The sequence below is a fragment of the Phyllostomus discolor genome, chromosome 6 (genome assembly GCF_004126475.2).
Source record: "Phyllostomus discolor isolate MPI-MPIP mPhyDis1 chromosome 6, mPhyDis1.pri.v3, whole genome shotgun sequence".
NCBI lineage: Eukaryota > Metazoa > Chordata > Mammalia > Chiroptera > Phyllostomidae > Phyllostomus > Phyllostomus discolor.
Window position 1 is genome coordinate 20,084,720 of NC_040908.2, and position 12,358 is coordinate 20,097,077.

General features: G+C 35.6%; 1 non-coding gene across 1 annotated transcript; it reads right to left on the reverse strand.

Moving 5' to 3' along the window:
- Nucleotides 1-1,415: 1,415 nt before the first annotated feature.
- LOC114501070 lies at nucleotides 1,416-1,522 on the reverse strand. Its single transcript, XR_003684844.1, has one exon. It is a non-coding gene; the product is annotated as a U6 spliceosomal RNA (small nuclear RNA).
- Between the last annotated feature and the right edge of the window lie 10,836 nt (nucleotides 1,523-12,358).

The window sequence follows — 12,358 nt, forward strand, 5'->3', positions numbered from 1 at the left end:
ATTGAGTTTTTCTCTTTTGTTGTGAGTGATATAAAATTAAATTTAATGATGATCTTTCTGCTTTAAGAGCGCCAACTAATCCAGAATGAAATTTAAAATGACATTTTATAAAAGGGATCATAAAAGCAGACAGTGAACTATTCATACTTTTCTTTAGAGCGAAGACGCATTTTCTATGCATTTACTGCTTCTAATCAAACAACCAGCTCCCAAGTACAACTACAGAGAACAGATGGCAAAACCTTTGCACATTAGACTTTATATCTGAAAAAGAGACACTTTATTTTAAAATTGCCACTTGGGAACATAAAGTGCTCTCATGAGTAAAACAAGTTTTACACTTTAAAGGCAGTCCATAAAATACAGGCAGATGTTTAAATGACTTCTTAATTAACACAAAACAAATATTTACCTACACTGCAGGATGAAACATCGCAATTAAGGAGAACCCTTTAAAACAGTCTGTAATATATTTTAGGCAAAGAAATGCCAAGCATTTTATCTTATCTTTTAGGATTTTCTGTTTCTTATTAAGAAAAGTAAATATTATTTATCATAAATGTATTAATTTGAAACACTTATAAAAATAATAGTTGGTGTTTTCTGGTTTGATTAAAGTGTTCTTTTCTTTTTATTTTAATCATTGTTCAAGTACAGTTTTCTCCCTTTTACTCCCATTCCAGCCCACCCACCCACCCTTCCCCACTTCCCTCCCATTACCACCCTCCCCCTAGTTTTTGTCCATGTGTCCTTTAAATTTGTTCCTGTAAACCCTTCCCATTCTCCCCTGAAATTCCCTCTTCTCTCCCCTCTGGTCACTGTCAGTCTGTCCTCTATTTCAATGTCTATGGTTATATTTTGCTTGTTTCTTTGTTTTGTTGTTTAGGTTCCTGTTAAAGGTGAGATCATATGGTATTTGTCTTTCACTGCCTGGCTTATTTCACTTAGCATAATGCTTTCCAGCTCCTTCCAAGCTGTTGCAAAGGGTAGGAGCTCCTTCTTTCTTTCTGCTGCATAGAATTCCATTGTGTAAATGTACCATAGTTTTTGGATCCATTCATTTACTGATGGGCATCTAGGTTGCTTCCAGCACCTAGCTATTGTAAATTGTGCTGCTATGAACATCAGGGTGCAAAAGTTCTTTTGTATTGGTGTTTTAGTGTTCTTAGGATATAGTCCCAGCAGTGGAATTGCAGGGTCAAAAGGCAGATCCATTTTTAGTTTTCTGAGGAAGTTCCATACTGCTTTCCATAGTGATTGTACCAGTCTGCAGTCCCACCAACAGTGCACTAGGGTCCCCTGTTGTCCACAACCTCTCCAACACTTGTTGTTTGTTGCTTTGTTTATGATGGCCATTCTGTCTGGTGTGAAGTGGTATCTCATTGTGGTTTTAATTTGCATCTCTCTGATAGCTAAAAAATATGGAATGCTTCACAAATTTGTGTGTCATCCTTGTGCAGGGGCCATACTAATCTTCTCTGCATCGTTCCAATTTTAGTATGTGTGCTGCTGAAGCGAGCACTGATTAAAGTGTTCTTTAAAAAATGTATTTGAGGGTAGGGGATGGAGGTCAGGGACTGGAGGGACTGAGCAAAAAGGAAAAAGGACTCATGGACATGGACCACAGTGTGGTGACTGCAGGGGGGAAGGGGTGGAGCGTGGTTAAATGGTAATGGAAACAATACAATAAAAACTTTTAAAAATGTATTTGAGTCTAAAGCATAGTATAGTTACAAACAAATATTATTTTCAGCTAATTATGTTACCCCACTAGCACTGAACCCTTTTATTACCCAAGTCTGCGATGCATTAAGGGAGTAGAGAGGTGGTGATATTATTTTTTCAATGCCCTCATACAAACATTATGTAGAACATGTTGTTTACAAAATATTATCACACACAGCATAAATGCCTGAATAATCATATGGAACATGGAGAAAAACAAAAATAAATTATTTGAACTCATAAGAAATGTGTTTGTTTTAAAGCATGTTGACATATTTTTGTAGGCTTAAGGTGAAAGAATAGGAGGAAATACCAGCCCCATCACACAAGGTGATGGTGGTCAGGTTTGCTCCCTTTATACACAAGGTCTGTCTACTGCTGTCATACACCAAAATAATAAAGGCAAGTAGCATAAGAAATAATAAAACCCAGGATGCATAAGGCTCACTCCCAAATTCTACTAATGTGAACAAGCTTATTCCTCTTTGTTAAAGGCAAGAGGAGCAAGGAAAGGGTAGTGCTTTACTTGAAATGGTTGAAATTAATGGAAAGAGATCACACAGAGAAAGAAAGCCTCCTGTACATTTCCAGGGCTTTTCTCCTACAACAAAAAGAATGGCCTGATAGCTGTAAAAAGATAGAATGAAATAAAAAAGAATCAGTGCCAAAGATAGGTGTTTAGAAAAAAAGGGCAGATTAGCATCTAATATGCAGAAAGAGGAGTGGTGAAGAAATTGTATTCATTATTGGAGATAAAGAGGATAGACAGTACACGGAAATAAAATGACTAAAATAAAATGAGACAAAGTCCTGCTGGATTGATGGAGCTAGCAAGTCATTAACTAGGAATTATAATCAATTAGCAAAAATGATTTTGAAACCCAGCTGGTAGGCATAATAAATTATAGAAAAAGGAAAATGTCAGACAATTATAAACTAGGTAATGACTTCTTAATTTTCTAAAAGTGACAAAATGTGAATTCCAAACCACAAACCAGGTTTTGTGATCACAAAATTGTTACAGAACATTCATTTTACACAAAGCAAATATTTAAACATTTATTGAGAACTGACTGTCTACCAGTTATCATCCTAAGAGTATGAATCAAGAAAAATATCCTTCCATTTTGGAAGAGTACAGTCGGACGGGGGAGATGAAGCACATTATTAAAGATGCTGTATTAAATGCATTAAATGCATTTAATGAAGATCTTTAAGAAATGTCATCAATTATCACATTGTCAAATTAGCAAGCTTGTTTGCAAGAACCAGTAATGACAACAAAACTGTCTAATTTGGACTTGACAAAGACTAAATAAATTTGTATACATTTTATTTATTTAAATCTTTTTATTATAATTCAAGTACAATTGTCTCCATTTTCCCCCCAACCACTCCCCCCACTCACCCATCCCCACCTCCTACCCTCCACCCTACCCCCTTTGGTTTTGTCCATGTGTCCTTTACACATGTTCCTTGACAACCCTCCCCCCCTAATCCCCCAATATCCCCTCCCACCTCCCCTCTGGTTACTGTCAGTTTGTTTTTCATTTCAATGTCTCTGGTTATATTTTGCTTGCTTGTTTGTTTTGTTGATTTGCATAAATTTTAAATTGATTTTTCATGTGAGCATTTTAAAAATATCAAAGAAATATGAAAAACAATTTCTAAAAGCAATTGCACTTTCTTTTTAAAAGATAATTTGGGAAACTTCCATATATATCTATAAAATAAATGTATTTAGAATATTTCATGATTTACTTATAGCCTAAATGTAACAATGTGGGCTGGAAAATGTTACATGTAAATTCTGTAACTAGTTTCACAGCTATATATAAAATATTAATTAATAGATCCCTAGTCCAACTTATAGTTGCTGAGAAAGTGCAGAACCAACTTTAAAATGTATACTTTGTTACTGCTATGTCCATATTGTGAATAAAAACTTGAAAAATACAAAAGATGTTTCAAAACTAAAGGCAGGATTTGTCTCAGATGTTGGCTGGAAAAATGATTCAAAGTATTTTGCACCTTGACAGTCTGATAAAGAGGTATGAATCCCCTCCCAAGTGAGTGATATTTTAGAGTGAATGTAAAATGATGCAATTGAGTTAAAAATAATTAATTATATAAATGTAGTTTCAAGATAACTGATGTATAGATTACATTCAAGAAGAATTAATATTTTATTTGATCCAGAATATTTTAATAAGTTGAATCCAGCTTTAGAATCTTAAATACATTGATTTTTACCTTTACATAACTAAATCTTAGTGTGACTTAATGAGAATGTAGGACCAAGATCTAGAAATACATTAACCCTCTCACATTTCATAAATTCATATCAGCTCTAGAGTTTGGATTTCAGCTCTGGATATTGTAGTGTGAGAGGGGCATTGCATCGTCAATAATTCAAGAGTGGGTGGCTAGAGAAATAATTCAAGGTAAATATAACTTTTAAACATGAAAAAAAACTAAGTGGAAAAAGTAATATTGTCAAAGGTTTCAAAGTGCTATGAAGAATATTTATAATAGCAATTTTAGAGGACAGAAATAGAATCAGAGAGTGAAATCAAGATGAAGATTTGCACTTTAGAGCATAGAAATATTCATACAATTAAGAGTTTAACGATGTTCACAATAGTATAAATGAATCTCAAACCAGTCATGCTGATATAAGAAAGGTAGATTATAACTCTATGACTCAATTTATACAATATCTAGAAAATACAAATTAAACTATATGATGGAAAATAAATGAGCTTGCATTTAGACAGAGGAAAGGAAGAAGTGAGGCAGGTGTCACTAAAGGACACAAGTCACCTTTAGATTATAAGAGGAAAGTTAAATTCTCTTGATTGTGATCATTGTTTGCATCAAATTTTATGCTTTACATACTTACAGTTTATGTTAATTATTCCCAAATAGTGAGCTCTTAACATAAAGTCAAGTCACAATTCATAAGTTGCACATGAGTGATTGTGTGTATTTATGCTTGTGTATGTAGATACATACATGTGAGTGCATATGAAAAGTCAGAGGACTCAAAGAATTCACCTACATCCTCAATCTACTTAAACTTTCATAAATTTCTGTAGTTTGGAGGATAGTTTGACAGTAGGGAGGAAATATTTTCTACTGGAGGCCTCCTGGGCCTTTAAGGTTTTAAATCCAGGATTCTCAGAGTGATCTCTGAAAATTTCCCTCTTGTTCACTTTCCTCCACTTTCTTTCTCCAAGTGGAGAGACGGAAGCAGCAACATATAGCTCCTTTCTTTTCTTTCACATAGGTTGATTTTTTATTGATTAAACAATTACTTATGGAGCCACTACCATGTGCCAGGTAATGGCAAAATATGAGTGGGATTGGAGAATACTATAACACATATTGTAATAGGGGTCATTGAATCAAGGAAGAAATCTTAATAGCGGGAACAGATTAGTTTCTTGGCCTAGGTGTGCTCCCATGAGTAAAGGGTAGGAATGTTTCTTCCTCTGACTTCTTCCTCTTCTTCCTCTCCATTCCATAACGCTGTCCTAGGATTGATACCCTATCCTTCCTCTGTGTGGCACTGGTGGCTTTCTGCAGCATGGGGGATTACTGGGTGCCACGTGTGGGGTTAATGTTCTCAACTGGCCCCAGCACTTACTTCCAAGCCTTTAACTGGTAGGATATGTGGTCTGGGAAACACTGTTTCCTGCTTCTTTGCCACCAAGGCCATTGGCTTCTGACCTGCTTTAGAACATAATACTGAACAAGATAACCATCTTCGATGTTTGGTTGTCCTGTCTAGAAACAGCTCTGCGATCACTCTTGATATTTCCTATTCATTCCTTTCTGCTTACTGGAACTGGCTTAACCTAATAAAGGTTCCCAACTGATTGAAATAGCTTTTAGTGGTGTGGGCCTTTGGAAGGGTAGTTTTATTGTGTAGATAAGATTGATTAGCCATTTCTCAAGTAGAATTCATGATCATTAGATTTTATATTTGCTTCTGTTTCTTGAATTGATAATTAAACAAATTAAACCAAATAACTAATTATCTGAGACATGCAATAAATCAAATTATATAAACAATTAAACAGAAAAATAAACAGTTTAGTCAGTTAAGAATATAAATTTCTGTTTAAAATGAAGATATTTTAAATCTGTATACTGTGAAATAATTGCCCTCTCCTGCTATAGGATATTTAAAATGAGTGACTGTTAATGCCATTCTTAAAAATTCAGTTGTTTTTTTCTTTTTCATCTTTAAAGACTTGGTCCTTTTTTTAAACTAGAATATGGTTCAGTTGATGCAGTCCTTTCATTAAGTTGTCATGGAAACAATAATCAGGGTTGAATTGAATCCCTAGGTAGTCAAATTAGTCAGTTTTACAAAAAATGATTCTCCTTATTCTACTTTGCTTAGGCTTCTTAGTAAACATGGGTGAATGTGGCACATCAGTGAGTCCTCAAGACCAGTTTCTCCTTGAAATTACAGAACAAGGCATTCTCATAGAGAAGAGCATTATTTGACATAGTCAAAGTAGTACCAAAATTAAGAAGTTTGGTAACACAAGGGCAGAGTTGAAGGTTGTCATAAACCTTACGGTGAGACTAACTCTAGTCTTCTAGTATATAGTATATACTTCTAGGGAAATATATACTATGTTGAGATTTTCAGGGTATACTCTGAGAAGGATGGATGGATGGATGGATACGTACATACATACATACACAGATGTTATCCTTCCTTGGGGACATGGATAGGATATTACCTGTCCTAATTTTTTTCAAATGGAATAACTTAAAGACTTTGGAACTGAACAGCAGCTTTACATTTTAAATAGCTGCAAGGGTGCACATGACACAGTTCCACTCAACCGGTACTCTACCAACTTTATTTCAACACACATTACCTGCTTGTGGGATATATATTACACATGCATATCTGTTCATGGTCATTCAGCCCTAATTCTTTCCGAGGATGTGTGGTCCAATTCATCCTTATTACTTGCAAAGTCCTACAGCTTATCTCATAGGCTAGAACACCAGACTTTGTTGGTTTTCTTGCTCAAAGGATGATGCACAAAGGCCCTCATAGTATTAGAAATACTGGCAGAACATTAGGCATTATGCTTACTTACATTTTGTAGTACTTAAATGGCATACTATTAAAAGGCAACTTATATTTATAAATGAGGATATGATTGAATCTTGTAACTTAAAATTATCAAAATAGATTTAAATTCAAAGGATATTAGTTCAGCTTATAATGAAGTACACTGATAATTTTCATTTGTTTTTAAGGGACACTTCATGATTTTAGATATCAGAGAAAAAAATCTTGGAAAAATTATCATTCTCTTATCTTTAAATTGCCTCAAAATAACATTGTTACATCACCATAGGACCTGAATATAAAAGATAAATTAATTTCGTGTCCAATTTTACAATATATTTCAATACATTTCCTATGTCCCTCAAGTGTCTAAGGGACATAGGAAATGTCCCTAAGTATTAAAATGATTTCTAAACTTTTCATCTCAGGTTGTTTCCCCCTGAATTCATCGAACAGAGAGTGCCATCTCACAAAGTATGTATTAAAGAATCACATTTGGCCCTGTAATCTGAAGTAATCAGAAACAGTAGCTTTCAAGGGGTGAAACTTTCAGAAAATAGGGGAAAGTCTTAATTCACTTTGGTAGCATCTTTTCGTTTAAAGTACATATGCAATGGAATTCTTTTTCATTGAAATATTTAAATGCCTATATAACTACATGATTATTTAAAATTAACTTTTGTAACTAGATAATAAGTGATCTTTTTAGAATATGTTTTATAATTCCAAAGTTTAGTGTTGAATGTTTGAGAAATAAGGTAAAATTTTACTTTTTCTGAGAAGAATGAGATTTTACACACAGTTTAATAAAATATATTTGTGCCAAAGCTGAGAGAATCAATGTTTTTATTATTTACTTATCAGTGTATTTTTATTTGTATATATCATTGCAATACATTTGCCTTATTTATTTTATGGCTGTTCCTGTGTCTTAGAAACTTACATAAAATATCGTACAGTAACCTATTTTAAGCTGATAAAAACTGAACTTCAATGGTAGACATACACTGTATAGCTTGAGTTCACTAAACTTAAAAAAAATACTAAAATCCTAAGAATAGTGGAAACATCCATCTTCATGGATGTCAAATGCTGTGGCTAAAAGATCTCCTTCACGTGTAATAAATTGATCACGTGATCCTGAGTGACATGTCTAGTTAGGCCCATATTTTCAATTCTATCTCCATTTCATGTTTATTTTAATCAAAGAACAAAAAATATGATCTCATCAGATAAAGGATAATCATTCTTTGGCCAAAGGTGTGTGACTCAGTTTTGCTGTAAGTAGCATAGAAGCATAAAGCAAGGAAGTTTAATAATTATTTAAATTTGTCTGGAATTATTACTATGTGATTCATGTTATGGTGCTAATGGATGAAGAATCACTATTTGCTTCTTATATTAATATGCATATTTAATCTAACATTTAAGTTTAAATAGAATGTTAGAAATGCTTTATTGGTTTCTACTAGTATTATGTAGTCATTGCATTTTCTGTGAAAGCAATGTCATGTCCCATTTTAGAATTGGAAGGAAAAAATATAAGTACAGAACATTTGTATTTTAAAATGTTTTAACTTTCAAAATCACCATTTATCACATGACCAGTCAAACAAAGTAAAAAGAAAAATTTTAAATGGAATATATAATTCATCTTAAATAAGTATTTACCTTAAGTTTAATGAGCTAGTTGCAATATATTTAATGAGTTAAGTCGTGCATATTAATTAAATCTCTAATGTTTGTTTAAAATCTCTTTTAGAAGATTTCATGCCATCTGGTTAACTTACTTTAAATGACAAAAGCATTAAGTACTTAATTGGATTCCTATTAATGCACTGTTGTTTCCAAACATGTGAGACTTTTAATGAGAAGTTCACAATGTTTACTAAAAGAATATTATTTAGATAAGATTAAATGCTTTGTTAACTCCTTTGCTGTTTACCCTGGGTGTAAAATAGTGCAAAAATGTTACTAAATATGATTCAAATTGTTACCTGAAAATCAATTCTCACACTTTACAAGTGAATCTCTAAAAATATCTTCCTACAGCACTTTATTTCTTGCAGTGTAGTCACAGATGTTAGATTTAACTTTCTCTGTTTTTTTTTGTGCCCCAGGAAAGAAATCTTGTGAACAAAGACATGCACAATTGTTTAATTTAGTGTGACACAGTATAGACGTTAAAGCTTCGGTTTTGAGTTACTCTCCACGGGGGAGTGATATGAAAAGGTGGAGAACTATAGTTACACATTGTTAAAAATGAGCATTATTTTTTTTTTAAAAAGCTACACCACAATTCGTGCCTAAACTGAATTGTGCAAGTTGTTTTCCAGGTGACTGTTTAGACCTTGTCTAACATTTTCCTTCCCACAGCTGCTGTGATCTGAAGACATGGTTCTTTGGCCAAGCTGAACACAGATCTGACCTAGACTACACCAGAAGCAGAGTTCAGCTGGTGCTTTTCAGGTGGTAGGGCATGAATTAAGTAAATAGATAATGACCATTTCTTTTCCTAAATGAAAATATATCGAACTAATTCTACTTGTTGAAGATGAGAATGCATTTGTGACACCTTTGTTTTATTTTTATAAATGTGTCTAAATCATGCAAGTGTATAGATGTTTAAAGTTTTTCCTACATTGAGCTGTGATATCAAATGGGTTTTACTGTAGGTTGCTGTGAAAACTTTGAAAGTCACTGTTTTAAGCACGCTATGAAAGCCAATGACTATCGGTGTCTGAGTTTTTCCCTGACACTGTTCAAAAAAGCTCTGTCTAGTAAACTATTTTCAAATGTCTGAGTCTATGGTTTTGCTCAATAAGTAACATAAGCTGCATTTGCTATGTGTATGTCTAAAAAAAATTGTTCTTTAGCTCTGTGGTAATTAGACATCAATGGTAAGTAGTTCTGGTACATGGATATAATGAACTTTCTGGGTTTAGGTGATGTTTGTGGGAATGAAGCTTTTTTAAGTCACTCGGTCAGTTCAGGGGCTCAGATGTGCGAGCCCTCTCTTTCTCCCTAAAAGGGGTGTAGCCATAAAGGTCATAGCTGTTCATTTCTCCACGTGTTGCAAGTTAAAAATATTCTCTGGCTCTGTTTTGCCTAAGGACACCATGTTTTCTAGTTTTTCTATACTGGCTGAACAGTGTACTAAGAAGTCTAGACCTCAGGAAAGGAAGTTGCAAGCAGACATAAAAGGGGCCAGCAGCTGAGTGCTACCCTGCGTCCTCCACTCCAGAAAGGAGAGCTGGGTCCACTAGGGTGTGCAGAAGAGAAAGGGTCACCTATGGGTCTCTGTTTTTGTTCACCCACATTGGAGATATAGATACAAGGTGCAAATTTAAGCAAGATGAGATTGGAGAGACCAATGCAGAGGAAGTACAGATTTTTTATATTTATATTATTAAGAGGTGTTATGGAAAAATATAAAAAGGCGAACGATTTTTTAGGAAGTCTCCTTACATATTGTTTCCTTACTACTATCTAAGTTACACTTAGAAAATACATTTTGAAAGAATTAGGGGGAAAGGATAGATGGAGAGTTAAAGTCACGTCACGAATAATTACAGGAAAAGACAGAACTAGCTAGGATACTCTGGCTAGGGATAAACCATAGCCACATTTGCGTTTATTTTGTTCCTGAACCAAGTCCGATCTTTATCACTGAGGGTTTTGAAAACGATATTGCGCTCACAGATTATTAGAAAGTCTGTATATATAGGATTAAATCTAAGCTTTGAAAAGGAGTACTAAGCACCATGTCAGAGAACAGACGCGATGAGGAAAGCACACCTGGGGTTGCCGTGCGCATTGCTGCCGGAGACTGCACGGCAGTCTTGCTGCTACTGAGGTCCGCATAGAGTACACTTTTAGGGCAGAAACTCCACTGGGCAACTAACACTGTCCTCCAAATTGGACACTTCAGGTACAAACCTTGCAGCAAAATGAATACCTGGACCAGAGGCTCTTTCCTCGCCCTGAGCACCTGTGAACCAAAGACTCCCATGCAGGTGCTGGTGGTTGGGTCAGTGGAGGTTAGGCTGTTTGCTTGCTTGTGTTTAGACGCAAACAAGGCTGAGAAAGCCAGTTTTCTGGGATACTTTTTAAGGAGACTGAACTTATTAATCTGAAATTCCCTATCAGGGCAAAAGTCTTCAAAATATGCTAGAAAGCTTGAAAATATTACTCAGCATAGCGGGCCTTGCCATGTGTTGTTTCTTCCTTTTGGAAATCTTTTCTTTTTTTTTTAGATTTTTAAAATTTAATTTTAGAGAGGGAAGGGAGGGATAAAGAGAGAGAGAGAGAGAGAGAGAGAGAGAGAGAGAGAGGGAGAGAAACATCAATGTGCGGTTGCTGGGGGCCATGGCCTGCAACCCAGGCATGTGCCCTGACTGGGAATTGAACCTGCGATGCTTTGGTTCGCAGCCCATGCTCAATCCACTGAGCTATGCCAGCCAGGGCTGAAATCTTTTCTTTAAGATCTTGAGATGGGTATCTCTGAAAGTCAAGACTAAAGTTCGATATCACGTCTTCAGAAAAGCCTTATTAGACAACCCTGCCTAAGTCAGTCTCCCTGCTTTCTATCGCCTGAATTTATCTCATTCATAGAACTTTAGGAATCCTCAAGAAGCTTAAAATCCCTCCTTTCCTCCCTCCCTCCGTTCCTTCCTTCCTTCCTTCCTTCCTTCCTTCCTTCCTTCCTTCCTTCCTTCCTTCCTTCCTTCCCTCCTTCCTTTTTCTTCCTTTTCCTTCCTTCTTCCCTCTTATCTCTTCAATAGAAAAAATAGAGCGAGAGCAGGATTCTGTCTGCCTTGTTCAGAAACCATGGTCATCACCCACAGCAGGGCCTGGCACGCGGCAGTGGTGCAGCAGTGTTGACTGAGTTTCTGAATAGCAAGGAGTATTGGGAAAGCATAGGGCACTTAGAGATTCCAGAGAAATATCTAGAGAGTTGGAGGTTCTAGCATATAGGAGGAATATTAATGGATGTAAATGAAAACAGCCACTGTACCACCTACAGCCTGACCTAGACACATAGGTGTATGATTCCCAGGAATGGTTTCCATGGGCGGACAGTCTCATAGTCAGGGAGGAGAGAGAAAGCCGTGACTCCATTCCAGGATGCATCCTGGGTGATTATTTTTTCACTATTGATTCAACACATAGTGGTAATTAGTGTTTATTTTGTGACAGGCCCAATGCTGCACAATTATGTTTTCCTTCTATTTATGCCTTTAATCCTACAGATTGCTTTTTTTTTTCCTTTTGAGCCTCCTTGTTGCTAATTAGTTGTCTGATCATGTCCTCCTCTATGGTAATGTTCATGCTGGTATCGGCCAGGCCCCTTACCAGAGGCAGCGCTGTGCAGTGGATGAGCCCGGGGGCTCTAAGGCCAGCCGTTTGGGTTCAAATACAAATTCTTTCATTTATTCTGTTTAAGTTTTTTTTTTTAACTTCTGTGCTCTTTCCCTCACTTATGAAATGAAAATAATAACCTAACCATAAGGTAGTCATGAGTATTAA